General features: G+C 37.8%; 3 long non-coding RNA genes across 4 annotated transcripts; 2 read left to right on the top strand and 1 right to left on the bottom strand.

The window, feature by feature from the left end:
* The first annotated feature begins 5549 nt into the window (after window positions 1-5549).
* LOC106928332 (uncharacterized) lies at window positions 5550-8451 on the top strand. 2 transcript variants are annotated; one of them, XR_015765460.1, is made up of 6 exons: window positions 5550-6154; window positions 6801-6941; window positions 7487-7660; window positions 7768-7861; window positions 7948-8255; window positions 8351-8451. It is a non-coding gene; the product is annotated as an uncharacterized LOC106928332 (long non-coding RNA). The 2 variants fall into 2 exon arrangements; XR_015765459.1 differs by having other exon boundaries at window positions 7948-8433.
* Window positions 8452-8457: 6 nt separating this feature from the next.
* Window positions 8458-10253, top strand: LOC148155303 (uncharacterized). The gene is made up of 3 exons (XR_015765458.1): window positions 8458-8521; window positions 8662-8818; window positions 8912-10253. It is a non-coding gene; the product is annotated as an uncharacterized LOC148155303 (long non-coding RNA).
* Window positions 10254-11881: 1628 nt separating this feature from the next.
* On the bottom strand, window positions 11882-14937 carry LOC148155302 (uncharacterized). Its single transcript, XR_015765527.1, has 4 exons — window positions 14862-14937; window positions 14048-14216; window positions 13368-13419; window positions 11882-12552 (listed from the first exon to the last, which is right to left on the bottom strand). It is a non-coding gene; the product is annotated as an uncharacterized LOC148155302 (long non-coding RNA).
* Between the last annotated feature and the right edge of the window lie 3 nt (window positions 14938-14940).

The following is a 14940-nucleotide window of genomic DNA, read 5'->3' as shown; positions in this document are numbered from 1 at the left end:
CATTACATTCAATTTTCAGCCTTGTTAGTTGTTGGACAGCTCCGAAATGCTGAGCAGCACTAGATCTGTCTGTAAAAACCTGAAATTAGTTGATCTGCTTAAGTTACAAATGATCAGAAAGCCAGAAGCCAAAAACGCTTTATCTCAGCGAAAGAAGTCAAAAATGGACTATCTGTGAATTTGCAGCTTTACATTCAATTTTCAGCCTTGTCAGTTGTTGGACAGCTCCGAAATGCTGAGCAGCACTAGATCTGGCTGTAATAAGCTGAAATTAGTTGATCTGCTTAAGTTACAAATGATCAGAAAGCCAGAAGCCAAAAACGCTTTATCTCAGCGAAAGAAGTCAAAAATGGAATATCTGTGAATTTGCAGCTTTACATTCAATTTTCAGCCTTGTTAGTTGTTGGACAGCTCCGAAATGCTGAGCAGCACTAGATCTGGCTGTAATAAGCTGAAATTAGTTGATCTGCTTAAGTTACAAATGATCAGAAAGCCAGAAGCCAAAAACGCTTTATCTCAGCGAAAGAAGTCAAAAATGGACTATCTGTGAATTTGCAGCTTTACATTCAATTTTCAGCCTTGTTAGTTGTTGGACAGCTCCGAAATGCTGAGCAGCACTAGATCTGGCTGTGATAAGCTGAAATTAGTTGATCTGCTTAAGTTACAAATGATCAGAAAGCCAGAAGCCAAAAACGCTTTATCTCAGCGAAAGAAGTCAAAAATGGACTATCTGTGAATTTGCAGCTTTACATTCAATTTTCAGCCTTGTAAGTTGTTGGACAGCTCCGAAATGCTGAGCAGCACTGGATCTAGCTGTAATAAGCTGAAATTAGTTGATCTGCTTAAGTTACAAATGATCAGAAAGCCAGAAGCCAAAAACGCTTTATCTCAGCGAAAGAAGTCAAAAATGGAATATCTGTGAATTTGCAGCTTTACATTCAATTTTCAGCCTTGTTAGTTGTTGGACAGCTCCGAAATGCTGAGCAGCACTAGATCTGGCTGTAATAAGCTGAAATTAGTTGATCTGCTTAAGTTACAAATGATCAGAAAGCCAGAAGCCAAAAACGCTTTATCTCAGCGAAAGAAGTCAAAAATGGACTATCTGTGAATTTGCAGCTTTACATTCAATTTTCAGCCTTGTTAGTTGTTGGACAGCTCCGAAATGCTGAGCAGCACTAGATCTGGCTGTGATAAGCTGAAATTAGTTGATCTTCTTAAGTTACAAATGATCAGAAAGCCAGAAGCCAAAAACGCTTTATCTCAGCGAAAGAAGTCAAAAATGGACTATCTGTGAATTTGCAGCTTTACATTCAATTTTCAGCCTTGTAAGTTGTTGGACAGCTCCGAAATGCTGAGCAGCACTAGATCTAGCTGTAATAAGCTGAAATTAGTTGATCTGCTTAAGTTACAAATGATCAGAAAGCCAGAAGCCAAAAACGCTTTATCTCAGCGAAAGAAGTCAAAAATGGACTATCTGTGAATTTGCAGCTTTACATTCAATTTTCAGCCTTGTCAGTTGTTGGACAGCTCCGAAATGCTGAGCAGCACTAGATCTGGCTGTAATAACCTGAAATTAGTTGATCTGCTTAAGTTACAAATGATCAGAAAGCCAGAAGCCAAGAACGCTTTATCTCAGCGAAAGAAGTCAAAAATGGACTATCTGTGAATTTGCAGCTTTACATTCAATTTTCAGCCTTGTTAGTTGTTGGACAGCTCCGAAATGCTGAGCAGCACTAGATCTAGCTGTAATAAGCTGAAATTAGTTGATCTGCTTAAGTTACAAATGATCAGAAAGCCAGAAGCCAAAAACGCTTTATCTCAGCGAAAGAAGTCAAAAATGGACTATCTGTGAATTTGCAGCTTTACATTCAATTTTCAGCCTTGTCAGTTGTTGGACAGCTCCGAAATGCTGAGCAGCACTAGATCTGGCTGTAATAACCTGAAATTAGTTGATCTGCTTAAGTTACAAATGATCAGAAAGCCAGAAGCCAAAAACGCTTTATCTCAGCGAAAGAAGTCAAAAATGGACTATCTGTGAATTTGCAGCTTTACATTAAATTTTCAGCCTTGTTAGTTGTTGGACAGCTCCGAAATGCTGAGCTGCACTAGATCTGGCTGTAATAAGCTGAAATTAGTTGATCTGCTTAAGTTACAAATGATCAGAAAGCCAGAAGCCAAAAACGCTTTATCTCAGCGAAAGAAGTCAAAAATGGACTATCTGTGAATTTGCAGCTTTACATTCAATTTTCAGCCTTGTCAGTTGTTGGACAGCTCCGAAATGCTGAGCAGCACTAGATCTGGCTGTAATAAGCTGAAATTAGTTGATCTGCTTAAGTTACAAATGATCAGAAAGCCAGAAGCCAAAAACGCTTTATCTCAACGAAAGAAGTCAAAAATGGACTATCTGTGAATTTGCAGCTGTACATTCAATTTTCAGCCTTGTTGGTTGTTGGACAGCTCCGAAATGCTGAGCAGCACTAGATCTGGCTGAATTAATTTGAAATTAGTTTCTCTGCTTATGTTCCAAATGATCAGAAAGCCAGAAGCCAAAAACACTTTATCTCAGCGAAAGAAGTCAAAAATGGACTATCTGTGAATTTGCAGCTGTACATTCAATTTTCAGCCTTGTTGGTTGTTGGACAGCTCCGAAATGCTGAGCAGCACTAGATCTAGCTGTAATAAGCTGAAATTAGTTGATCTGCTTAAGTTACAAATGATCAGAAAGCCAGAAGCCAAAAACGCTTTATCTCAGCGAAAGAAGTCAAAAATGGACTATCTGTGAATTTGCAGCTTTACATTCAATTTTCAGCCTTGTCAGTTGTTGGACAGCTCCGAAATGCTGAGCAGCACTAGATCTGGCTGTAATAACCTGAAATTAGTTGATCTGCTTAAGTTACAAATGATCAGAAAGCCAGAAGCCAAAAACGCTTTATCTCAGCGAAAGAAGTCAAAAATGGACTATCTGTGAATTTGCAGCTTTACATTCAATTTTCAGCCTTGTTAGTTGTTGGACAGCTCCGAAATGCTGAGCAGCACTAGATCTGGCTGTAATAAGCTGAAATTAGTTGATCTGCTTAAGTTACAAATGATCAGAAAGCCAGAAGCCAAAAACGCTTTATCTCAGCGAAAGAAGTCAAAAATGGACTATCTGTGAATTTGCAGCTGTACATTCAATTTTCAGCCTTGTTCGTTGTTGGACAGCTCCGAAATGCTGAGCAGCACTAGATCTAGCTGTAATAAGCTGAAATTAGTTGATCTGCTTAAGTTACAAATGATCAGAAAGCCAGAAGCCAAAAACGCTTTATCTCAGCGAAAGAAGTCAAAAATGGACTATCTGTGAATTTGCAGCTTTACATTCAATTTTCAGCCTTGTCAGTTGTTGGACAGCTCCGAAATGCTGAGCAGCACTAGATCTAGCTGTAATGAGCTGAAATTAGTTGATCTGCTTAAGTTACAAATGATCAGAAAGCCAGAAGCCAAAAACGCTTTAACTCAGCGAAAGAAGTCAAAAATGGACTATCTGTGAATTTGCAGCACTACATTCAATTTTCAGCCTTGTTGGTTGTTGGACAGCTCCGAAATGCTGAGCAGCACTAGATCTGGCTGAATTAACCTGAAATTAGTTTCTCTGCTTATGTTCCAAATGATCAGAAAGCCAGAAGCCAAAAACACTTTATCTCAGCGAAAGAAGTCAAAAATGGACTATCTGTGAATTTGCAGCTGTACATTCAATTTTCAGCCTTGTCAGTTGTTGGACAGCTCCGAAATGCTGAGCAGCACTAGATCTAGCTGTAATAAGCTGAAATTAGTTGATCTGCTTAAGTTACAAATGATCAGAAAGCCAGAAGCCAAAAACGCTTTATCTCAGCGAAAGAAGTCAAAAATGGACTATCTGTGAATTTGCAGCACTACATTCAATTTTCAGCCTTGTTGGTTGTTGGACAGCTCCGAAATGCTGAGCAGCACTAGATCTGGCTGAATTAACCTGAAATTAGTTTCTCTGCTTATGTTCCAAATGATCAGAAAGCCAGAAGCCAAAAACGCTTTATCTCAGCGAAAGAAGTCAACAATGGACTATCTGTGAATTTGCAGCATTACATTCAATTTTCAGGCTTGTTAGTTGTTGGACAGCTCCGAAATGCTGAGCAGCACTAGATCTGTCTGTAAAAACCTGAAATTAGTTGATCTGCTTAAGTTACAAATGATCAGAAAGCCAGAAGCCAAAAACGCTTTATCTCAGCGAAAGAAGTCAAAAATGGACTATCTGTGAATTTGCAGCTTTACATTCAATTTTCAGCCTTGTCAGTTGTTGGACAGCTCCGAAATGCTGAGCAGCACTAGATCTGGCTGTAATAAGCTGAAATTAGTTGATCTGCTTAAGTTACAAATGATCAGAAAGCCAGAAGCCAAAAACGCTTTAACTCAGCGAAAGAAGTCAAAAATGGACTATCTGTGAATTTGCAGCACTACATTCAATTTTCAGCCTTGTTGGTTGTTGGACAGCTCCGAAATGCTGAGCAGCACTAGATCTGGCTGAATTAACCTGAAATTAGTTTCTCTGCTTATGTTCCAAATGATCAGAAAGCCAGAAGCCAAAAACACTTTATCTCAGCGAAAGAAGTCAAAAATGGACTATCTGTGAATTTGCAGCTGTACATTCAATTTTCAGCCTTGTCAGTTGTTGGACAGCTCCGAAATGCTGAGCAGCACTAGATCTAGCTGTAATAAGCTGAAATTAGTTGATCTGCTTAAGTTACAAATGATCAGAAAGCCAGAAGCCAAAAACGCTTTATCTCAGCGAAAGAAGTCAAAAATGGACTATCTGTGAATTTGCAGCACTACATTCAATTTTCAGCCTTGTTGGTTGTTGGACAGCTCCGAAATGCTGAGCAGCACTAGATCTGGCTGAATTAACCTGAAATTAGTTTCTCTGCTTATGTTCCAAATGATCAGAAAGCCAGAAGCCAAAAACGCTTTATCTCAGCGAAAGAAGTCAACAATGGACTATCTGTGAATTTGCAGCATTACATTCAATTTTCAGCCTTGTTAGTTGTTGGACAGCTCCGAAATGCTGAGCAGCACTAGATCTGTCTGTAAAAACCTGAAATTAGTTGATCTGCTTAAGTTACAAATGATCAGAAAGCCAGAAGCCAAAAACGCTTTATCTCAGCGAAAGAAGTCAAAAATGGACTATCTGTGAATTTGCAGCTTTACATTCAATTTTCAGCCTTGTCAGTTGTTGGACAGCTCCGAAATGCTGAGCAGCACTAGATCTGGCTGTAATAAGCTGAAATTAGTTGATCTGCTTAAGTTACAAATGATCAGAAAGCCAGAAGCCAAAAACGCTTTATCTCAGCGAAAGAAGTCAAAAATGGAATATCTGTGATTTTGCAGCTTTACATTCAATTTTCAGCCTTGTTAGTTGTTGGACAGCTCCGAAATGCTGAGCAGCACTAGATCTGGCTGTAATAAGCTGAAATTAGTTGATCTGCTTAAGTTACAAATGATCAGAAAGCCAGAAGCCAAAAACGCTTTATCTCAGCGAAAGCAACACATTCTCACTCCCAACTCGTCACATATTGACGCTTGGGCAGGTACCCTCGGCGTCACATATTGACGCCGAGGGTACCCCCTTCGCGTCAATATGTGACGCGAAGGGTTCTCTCATTGAATGCTGTACCGTTCCCTAAGCGTCCGATACTGACGACTTAGGAACGAATAAGATGACGTGTCTATTCTATTTTTTTAAAAACCTTTATTTACAATTTATGTGCTAGTTTGTACAGGATATAGGAATATTTACTGCAAATACATGTCAGACGTATCGGTCACAATACTTTAATTCGGTATTTAAAAATAACTCCATAAAATATAAAACCGGAGGAGTTTTGTTGTGCTTGTTCTTAGCTTGATTTAAAAGCCTTAAAAAAAAAAAAAAAAAAAAAAAAAAAAAAAAACTATTTTTGAGTATGATATCAATGATTTACACCAAATAAATTTAAGAAAAATTAAGATGTGTTTTCGTTTGTGATTGCATGCAAATTGTTCTGTAAACCTTTTAATATGTTTGATTGAAATAAAAATAAGGACGGATCCCACAAAAACCCAAGAAGAAGAATAAGCTGACGTCATCATATGCGACACTTACACTCCGGTGAGTAGAAATCTGCATCTGTCAAAATGTTTTTGTACTCTAAAACCAAAAATAACTCCAAAGTGTTACGTTATAAAATTACTGATGATAGTTTTAGGACTTAATGGCAGTAGGACTGTGATGCGAATGGTTGAAGACACGTTTGTAACATTTTTTTTTGCCGGAAAATATACGGTGGAAGCTAGCTAAATTAGCCTCTTGGAGGCTAATTGTTCCTGTACACTGTACCTGTGCTTAATACGTTTAATTAGCCGTGATAAAGTCACATAATAATGTTTATAGTCATGCTTGTTGTTGCCACTTTGTAATATTGGAGGGTTGCTAAAAACATCAGTGTCCCTAGGCTGTGATGATCTTTAAAGTTCTGATCCCTGTCTGAATACACTGATTGCAGCTAGGTCATTTACTTGAATTAAAAATGAACTTGCGTCAGTACAGGCAAATTTCTTTCCTCCTGTCTGTTATTTATTGCTGTTGCAAGCCAGATGAAGAGAAGTAAAGAGCTGAGAACCTGATCTTTGAACAGACAGAGAACATAGCTGAGGAGCATCCAATGATGATACCAGAGAACCAGGAAGAGACTGTGATAGTGCTTGATTTGCTTGATTTGGTTCCTGTTTCTCATCCTGTTGTCCCATCCTCTCAGTCTTTTCAGAAGAAGAAAAGACCCAGAAGCATCTCTCCGTGCACCCCCCCCCCCAGCCCGTAGATCAGCAACATCTGCATTCATGTCACCTGCTGACCATGCTGTCTCCTTAAGTCAGGGTAGACTATAAGAAGAGAAAGCGTAAGTTTTGTTTTCTTTAAATTCATGCATCCAACATGTCAACCTCTTTAGCACGATTCGTACCTGTGGAGATCCCAGTTAGAATTTGATTGTCCATCAGAATGTTTGAGGATCAAACCAGGACAGGCAGTCACTGTGGTCATGCTCAATGGTATGACTAACAATTCTTCGAATGACTCAAAACCATAATATAAAAAAATGATATTATCAAAATTTAAATAACTGTCAACTTTGGCTGTGTGAGTACTTTGACGTACATATCCCAGAAGGGCCGTCTGACTCTATTCTTGAGTGGTTATGTTATTCAACATTTTGGTGGAACTGGTTAAACACACTTGAATCAAATGGCTGAGGTGCCACCTCATTCATTCTGCATTCAGATCATATGAAGTCCTGGTAACATCAACATTAATTGAGTGAGATGTTTTGTCCCAGAGAAACACCTAAAACTTGAAAGACACCTAACCTATTCTTGATGCCTGGTATTTGGACACCTATGTCCTATTTTATGTTTTCTTTTTTTTATCTCTCATTTTAAATCACAGTTAAGATCTCGGCTGACAGCTTCCTGAAATGATTTTTGAGCGGGAAGCCATAATATATGAGTTGGATAAAATGTTAAGGAAGGATCCCTTCAAGTGTCAAGCTTGTATCCCAGATCTGCTTTCAGTTTCAGTGGATGGAAATTGCAAGTATTACCATTTAAAGAATGCAGCAAGGTATTGTAAAATGTGTAAAATATAACAATTCTTTGTATATGTTAGTGATGTTCACTACCTTTGGACTGTAACACCTCATGAAGTGTATTTTATTGGTTTGTTTTCAGATTGGAGGAACAGGCTATATTTCAGGACCTTTTCATTGCCAAGGATGAAAACGTAGGAACATTTGTGGACTGTATACACTAATCAACCAAAAATGTAAGACTCCAGATTGTAAATGTATAATAACAGTAACCTTTTAGCCTGTAATAACAGCTTGCCTGACTGAATTGTATGCATTCTAGATTTTGTGGTGGGCAGCCAGGGAGATCTCTCACAGATCCAGCAGCAAACTGGATGAGGAGGCTTGGAGCTAGTGGTGTGTAGACATGGAGTGCTGCTTAGTGCTCTTCGAGATAGTATGAGATATTTGCATAACCCTTGTTCTTTTTAACAAAGGCTGGCCAACAGACAATCACTTTTTTTCCATGGATGTAACATGTAAGTACTGGCCATATCTTGAAAACTAACAAAAAGCTGTCCTGAGCTCCAACACCTGCTTAAAATGAAGCCATTTCTCTCAATTTTCCATGGCAAAGCCCATGAATGTAAGGTAAGGAACACTGACCAGGCATTGTATAACCTTGCTGGTACATACTGCATAAACATCTTTGACACAGTTGATGTTGTTTGTGTATGTTTGTGCAGATACAGATGGACAAAGCTTGTGCCAAGGCTCATCGCAAGATCAGAAAGGAGAAAACATCTTAGCTTTAGAAGATGTTGGTCACTTGAAGACTGATACAGACAGATAAGTTCTGTCTTTGGAAGAGATCCTGTCCGGTGACACAACATTGCCATGGCAACAATCACACAGTGGTAAGTAAACATACACTAATATGTTTTATACTGTCATCATACCTGACAGATAATGGGACTAGATACTCCAGGTGTTGACCTCAACTTACAAATTTAAACTTTTAATGAGTTGATTTGTCCTTTTCATAAATGCATTTCAGACTCTCAGTCTTCACACAAGAACAAGGGCAATCGATGACATCATGATGGTAAAGAGACTGGAAGAGGAAAAGAGGATCTTTGTTGATGGACCATCGTTGGAAATCTCTGTCATCCTATGAAGACACTCTAAAGGAGTTTCCCACCTCTTATCGGGAGGTAAATTTAAAAGTATGTTTTTAAGTAACGCATAATCATACTGAAAGTAAAAGCATCTAAATTTTGGATTTTTATTTATGTTCAACTTTAAAGGTTTGTCCTGTGACCTAACTGACGAAGGTCCAAGAGGTCTCCAGAGCATCATCCTCAGAGAGCTGCACAACCAACAGATGAAGCTGCAGGCAACAGAGTATTATCTACAGCAGGGGAGCCCAAAGTGGGTCCTGGAGGCCCGGCATCCTGCATGTTTTAGTTCTCTCCCTGGTTTAACACACCTGCATCAAATGATGGCTCGTTAGATGGCCTAAGAAGAACATTGACAAGCTGAAAAGGTTGTTTCTACCACCAGGGAGAGAATAAGACATGCAGGATGCCGGGCCACTAGGACCCACTTTGGACACCCCGATCTACAGACTTTGTCAGGAGCAGAGAGCGTTACCTTTGACGACGACTTCAGTAGTGACTGATAATAGTCATATATATATAGTTTGCTCATAAGTCACAAAGAGACACCTTACAATTTGTTCTTGTGCTTTCATGTTTCCAAATGGGAAGTGTTTTATCTTGTTGATTCTTTTTTAAAAATAGTTAATTTGTTTGTGCCTTTGTATTTTCTAGAAGGGTTTACTAGAGCTGTAATTACTTCCACATGCATGTCATTGAGTGTGTTTCTTTTCCACTTATGTTTCTGCACATCTAGTGTATTTTCTAGGTAATAAGAGAAATTGTAGTTAATTTAATAGTTTTACTATTTTTACTTCAAGTGGAGTAATAACACTTGTGCTTATGTTGAGCAGTTAAATGGCTACAATGCTACGTTAAGCAGTCCCAGTGATTCTGTAGTAACTAACATAGCCAAGACATCTTTTTGGATATTCTACTTTTCTTTTCTTTTTTTATTAATATGTGCAGCTCTGACTTATTTCTTAATCCAAAGAATACACAAAGTGTGTACTGGTGGAACAATTTCTTATCCATGGTCAATTGAATGCTGTTCAGTTTGTCTGTCAATGTCTTTATTAAAAAGAAATAAGTTAAATAAAATTTCAGTACTTGTCAACTGCCAACTCTCCTGACCTGAACCCCAGAGAGAATCTGTGGGATATTGTGAAGAGAAAGTTGAGAGACACAAGACCCAAAACTCTGGATGAGCTTAAAGCCGCTATCGGAGCATCCTGGGCTCCATGACACCTCAGCAGAGCCACAGGCTGATTGCCTTCATGCCACACCGCATTGAAGGCTGCAAAAGGATTCCTGACCAAGTACTGAGTGCATAACTGAACACGATTATTTGAAGGTTGACTTCTTCGGTATTAAAACACATTTCTTTTATTGGTAGGATGAAATATGCTAATTTTTTGAGACAGGGATTTTGGGTTTTCATGAGCTGTTTGCCAAAATCATCAGTATTAAAACAATAAAAGACCTGAAATATTTCAGTTGGTGTGCAATGAATCTAAAATATATGACAGTTTGATTTTTATCATTACATTATGGAAAATTATGAACTTTTTCACAATATGCTAATTTTTTGAGAAGGACCTGTAGACCTAGCATTATTTATGCATGTCTAGGTTCAGCAGTTGACAGGTGAAAAAGGAAGCCGACTAAGGTTTGGTAGAACTTGCTGTCGGTGTCATTTAGTTGAAATGCTTCAGATTTGGACCTAACTTCTTTTTTAAAACAGAGAGTCCCAACTTAGTGAAATAATCTTAACATTAACTTGGTGTTTGGATGCATTTACAAACCAAAAGGGGTAGACCTCTATTTCAACTACAATAATTAGATGGACACAATTTAACTTACATTCTCTTTAGGCCTTTTCTCTGCAAGCTTATGAAATGATGAAATGAACCACAGAGGCCTGAGGCCTCAGGCAGATCATTCTTTTTCCACTAGAACAGATTTAGAGTCGGGCTACAGAGCTCAATTCTAGAGAAAATGCATCTTTGAACCATTACTTTGATAAAGCATTTGAAGATTAAGCCATCTCTATCACTCAATTTGAGATTAGTGATGGAGTTAGGGTTAACCCTAACCCCAATCTAACCCTAGATTGTTTTTATACAGTTTAACATAGTGTTTCTCTAGGAGAAAAGCACTATGTCAATCAAACATAATTTAGATTACTATACTAATGTAGTTTAAATTACAGTAGACTCAAACTGATTCAATATTAATTTACTAAACTGTAATGTTTCTGGGTTTCAATCTGGGTTTCCTTCATACACAAAATAAGCTGCAAACTTTAACTTAAATAATTAACCTTAGACAGGTAAACATGCTATTCAAAATACTTTTCCATAAAACTTTTTTTATGTGTAAATAATGATCACACTGAATAAAACACATAATAGCTTCACACAGTTCTACAAGTGTGTAGGAAACGAATCTGTTACACCTTGCGTCATGCCTTAAAGACAACACACAGGGCAAACTTGACCAGCCTACAATGACGACCAGCTTGTCAGGCAAAAAGTCTTTATAAATCCCATCATGACTCTTTCTGTATTAAACGAACAGTTTCACTACATTTTGAAGTAATATTTCTGAGTGTATCGTTGACCTTGATCTTATTTGGCTACAGACAAATACGGTTGTCATCTTATTGAAAACCTTATTACCCCCCACCTCCCGCAACGTGCTGATAGTGTTCCTTTCTTCTCTGAATCAGTCTGCCGTACGATGGCTGCGTTCCATTTCAGATTCCCGCCGATCAGCCGTAGAAGAATTTCTAGAACCAGCTATGCGGAGCTGGGATGCTTATAAAAAGTCTATCTATCTGTCACAAATGCCATACACAATTTTAAACACACAAAATATACATTTGCATTTATATATCTATATAGATATATCTATATATAGATATACCTGTCCTGATATATATCTACAGATATATATATATAAATGCAAATTTATATTTTGTGTGTTCTTCAAAATTGTGTATGGCATTTGTGACATAGGTTTATTAAAATGTGTTGTTCTAATACAGTCAGTTGATCTGGACATTGCAATGTATTTTTATCATGCTCTTCATCAATAACTTCACTTAAAGTTGCTGTGTTTAAAAATAAGTACTGCATTTGAAAGCAATTTTATTATAACATTTTGCAAATACAGTCTTGATTGACAAAATCCATGACACAAAAAAGATAATATTAAAATAATAGCTTTTTGAGTTAAAAAACACTTCTAATTAGTTATATTAAAATCAAGTTGTGGTTATTTTCTTATGTATTTTTATAGACTTTACTTTGTACATCCACATCAACATTAAAAACACTCAAAAAGAAGTGTGTACAATACCATGTTTAAAGTTTTTAAGACTTTAGGTCATATTTACTGAACAAAATCTACAAACAATTCTGTTCTAAATTTCAAGACTTAATACAGGAACAATACCTGCCTGATGCAGTGACTCAATCAGCCTCACTTAGACTTTAACAGAACTTGACAAAAATGTGTCAGTAAACAGCCCAACATAAGCTTACATATATTACAATCATAACATTCATTTCAGTGAATGGCCGAAAACAATATTACACAGAGAACTTCGTAAAATGGTCAAACTGCAGTAAAAAAAAAAAAAAAAGAAATTAATACTTTGTAATACAAAAAAGAAAAGGCAACATCATGGAAGGACTTGTTCGCTGTCTGAAGGAAGTGGCACTTGGTGGACAGCAACATGAGAGGATTTACTTGCAGGTTCCCAGGTATCATCCCAGATTTTTCCGCTAGAAAAGAACAACAATAAAATAAGGATGTGGATTTTTTTTTCTGTAAGGTTCACAAATCTCTCTTTCTAAGATGTATACCTGACTTTAAGAGGAGGTGATGTAGCCAAAATATTTTCTATGCCGACATCCACCCAAATGCCAGCTAGTACTTACATCTTGTTTTGTCCCAAATATACAATATTATCTTGACTTATTAAGTGTTAAATGATAAACTGACTGCAGTCATTTTTACCACTACACAAACAATGAAAATCTCTCATAGTGCTTCAGTTTCTTAGAAAAGTCTAAAAATCAAAACAGAAAAAAAGTGACAGTTTCAGATTAAATGTGTGGCTTATATTAATTATAAAAGGCACAGTGTTAAATAATAAGTGTTGAATCACCTTTAAAAAGTCCAAACATCAAAATCAGCATTCCTTTGCTGATAAACAGCCTAATTTCGATATTTGGAGTCTATCTCTATATTTCTGTGCAAATGCTGACTTTTTGTATGAATTTGTTTCACCCAAAGATGTTGTGACTTATGTGCTATAAGTATTACTGATTCATGTTGTAATGCCCGTTTTTGTCCTCATAAAAAAATAAAGACAAATATAAAGACAGAAAAGGAGTCTGGTAGGTCAGTAATTAAAGCCACAAAGTTTATAAGTAAACAACTATGCTTATTTTTTGCAGACCACTGCCTCCCTTATCACCCCTCCCCCCATCTACTCATCTCCACACGTGGCAATGTCTCTCAGTGTATCTTGGCATGTTTGACTGGGGTGGGGATGTACTGTCACAGGGTGGACTGGTTAAACTTTTAGACTTACCGCATTAGTTCTACGCCCAGGGATTGATTTTGGGTACTACATTTCCACCAACCTAAATAACAAGAAAAGGAAAAAAACAATTTTAAAAACAAAAGAAGAAATGAAGTCAAAGCGTGTACACTTGAAAACTGAAAACTAGTGTGGTGACTGTCATATTTTATAATCCTTCTAAACTTTACTCTTCTTTACATGGATTTACACATTTTCTCAAATTAGTTTAACATTAACTTTAACCACTTTACACTGGCCACATAAATGGAAACTAAGCCCAAAACAAGTTGTCTTTGCTTACAAAGGGTCTCTATAGGTTTTCTGTTTCTGTGAGAATTTTGACATTTTAGGGCTGGACTCCTTAAGTCGCGAGTTCAGTTTTCTTCTGGGTTCGATTCTCGGCCCGAGGTCTTTCTGCATGGAGTTTGCATGTTCTCCCTCTGCATGGTGGGTTCTTTCTGGGTTCTCCGGCTTCCTCCCACAGTCCAGAAACATGACTGTCAGGTTAATTGGTTTCTCTAAATTCTCCCTAGGTGTGAGTGTGTGTGCATGGTTGTGTGTTCTGTCTGTTTCTGTGCTGCCCTGCGACAGACTGGCAACCTGTCCTGGATGTACCCTAGCAACACTCCCGACCACAATAGGGACAAGGGTGTAAGAAAATGGATGAATGTAAAGAAAACAAAACTTACGCTTTCTCTTCTTATAGTCTACCCTGACTTAAGGAGACAGCATGGTCAGCAGGTGACATGAATGCAGATGTTGCTGATCTACGGGCTGGGGGGGGGCACGGAGAGATGACGGAGTGGGAGGGGAGGCAGCTGGAGAGATGCTTCTGGGTCTTTTCTTCTTCTGAAAAGACTGAGAGGATGGGACAACAGGATGAGAAACAGGAACCAAATCAAGCAAATCAAGCACTATCACAGTCTCTTCCTGGTTCTCTGGTATCATCATTGGATGCTCCTCAGCTATGTTCTCTGTCTGTTCAAAGATCAGGTTCTCAGCTCTTTACTTCTCTTCATCTGGCTTGCAACAGCAATAAATAACAGACAGGAGGAAAGAAATTTGCCTGTACTGACGCAAGTTCATTTTTAATTCAAGTAAATGACCTAGCTGCAATCAGTGTATTCAGACAGGGATCAGAACTTTAAAGATCATCACAGCCTAGGGACACTGATGTTTTTAGCAACCCTCCAATATTACAAAGTGGCAACAACAAGCATGACTATAAACATTATTATGTGACTTTATCACGGCTAATTAAACGTATTAAGCACAGGTACAGTGTACAGGAACAATTAGCCTCCAAGAGGCTAATTTAGCTAGCTTCCACCGTATATTTTCCGGCAAAAAAAATGTTACAAACGTGTCTTCAACCATTCGCATCACAGTCCTACTGCCATTAAGTCCTAAAACTATCATCAGTAATTTTATAACGTAACACTTTGGAGTTATTTTTGGTTTTAGAGTACAAAAACATTTTGACAGATGCAGATTTCTACTCACCGGAGTGTAAGTGTCGCATATGATGACGTCAGCTTATTCTTCTTCTTGGGTTTTTGTGGGATCCGTCCTTATTTTTATT

This window comes from Poecilia mexicana, unplaced genomic scaffold (assembly GCF_051168715.1).
Source record: "Poecilia mexicana isolate PSO_F unplaced genomic scaffold, ASM5116871v1 scaffold_15, whole genome shotgun sequence".
NCBI classification, from domain to species: Eukaryota; Metazoa; Chordata; class Actinopteri; order Cyprinodontiformes; family Poeciliidae; genus Poecilia; species Poecilia mexicana.
Note: the sequence above shows the minus strand (reverse complement) of the source record. Positions and strands in the feature narration are given on the sequence as shown.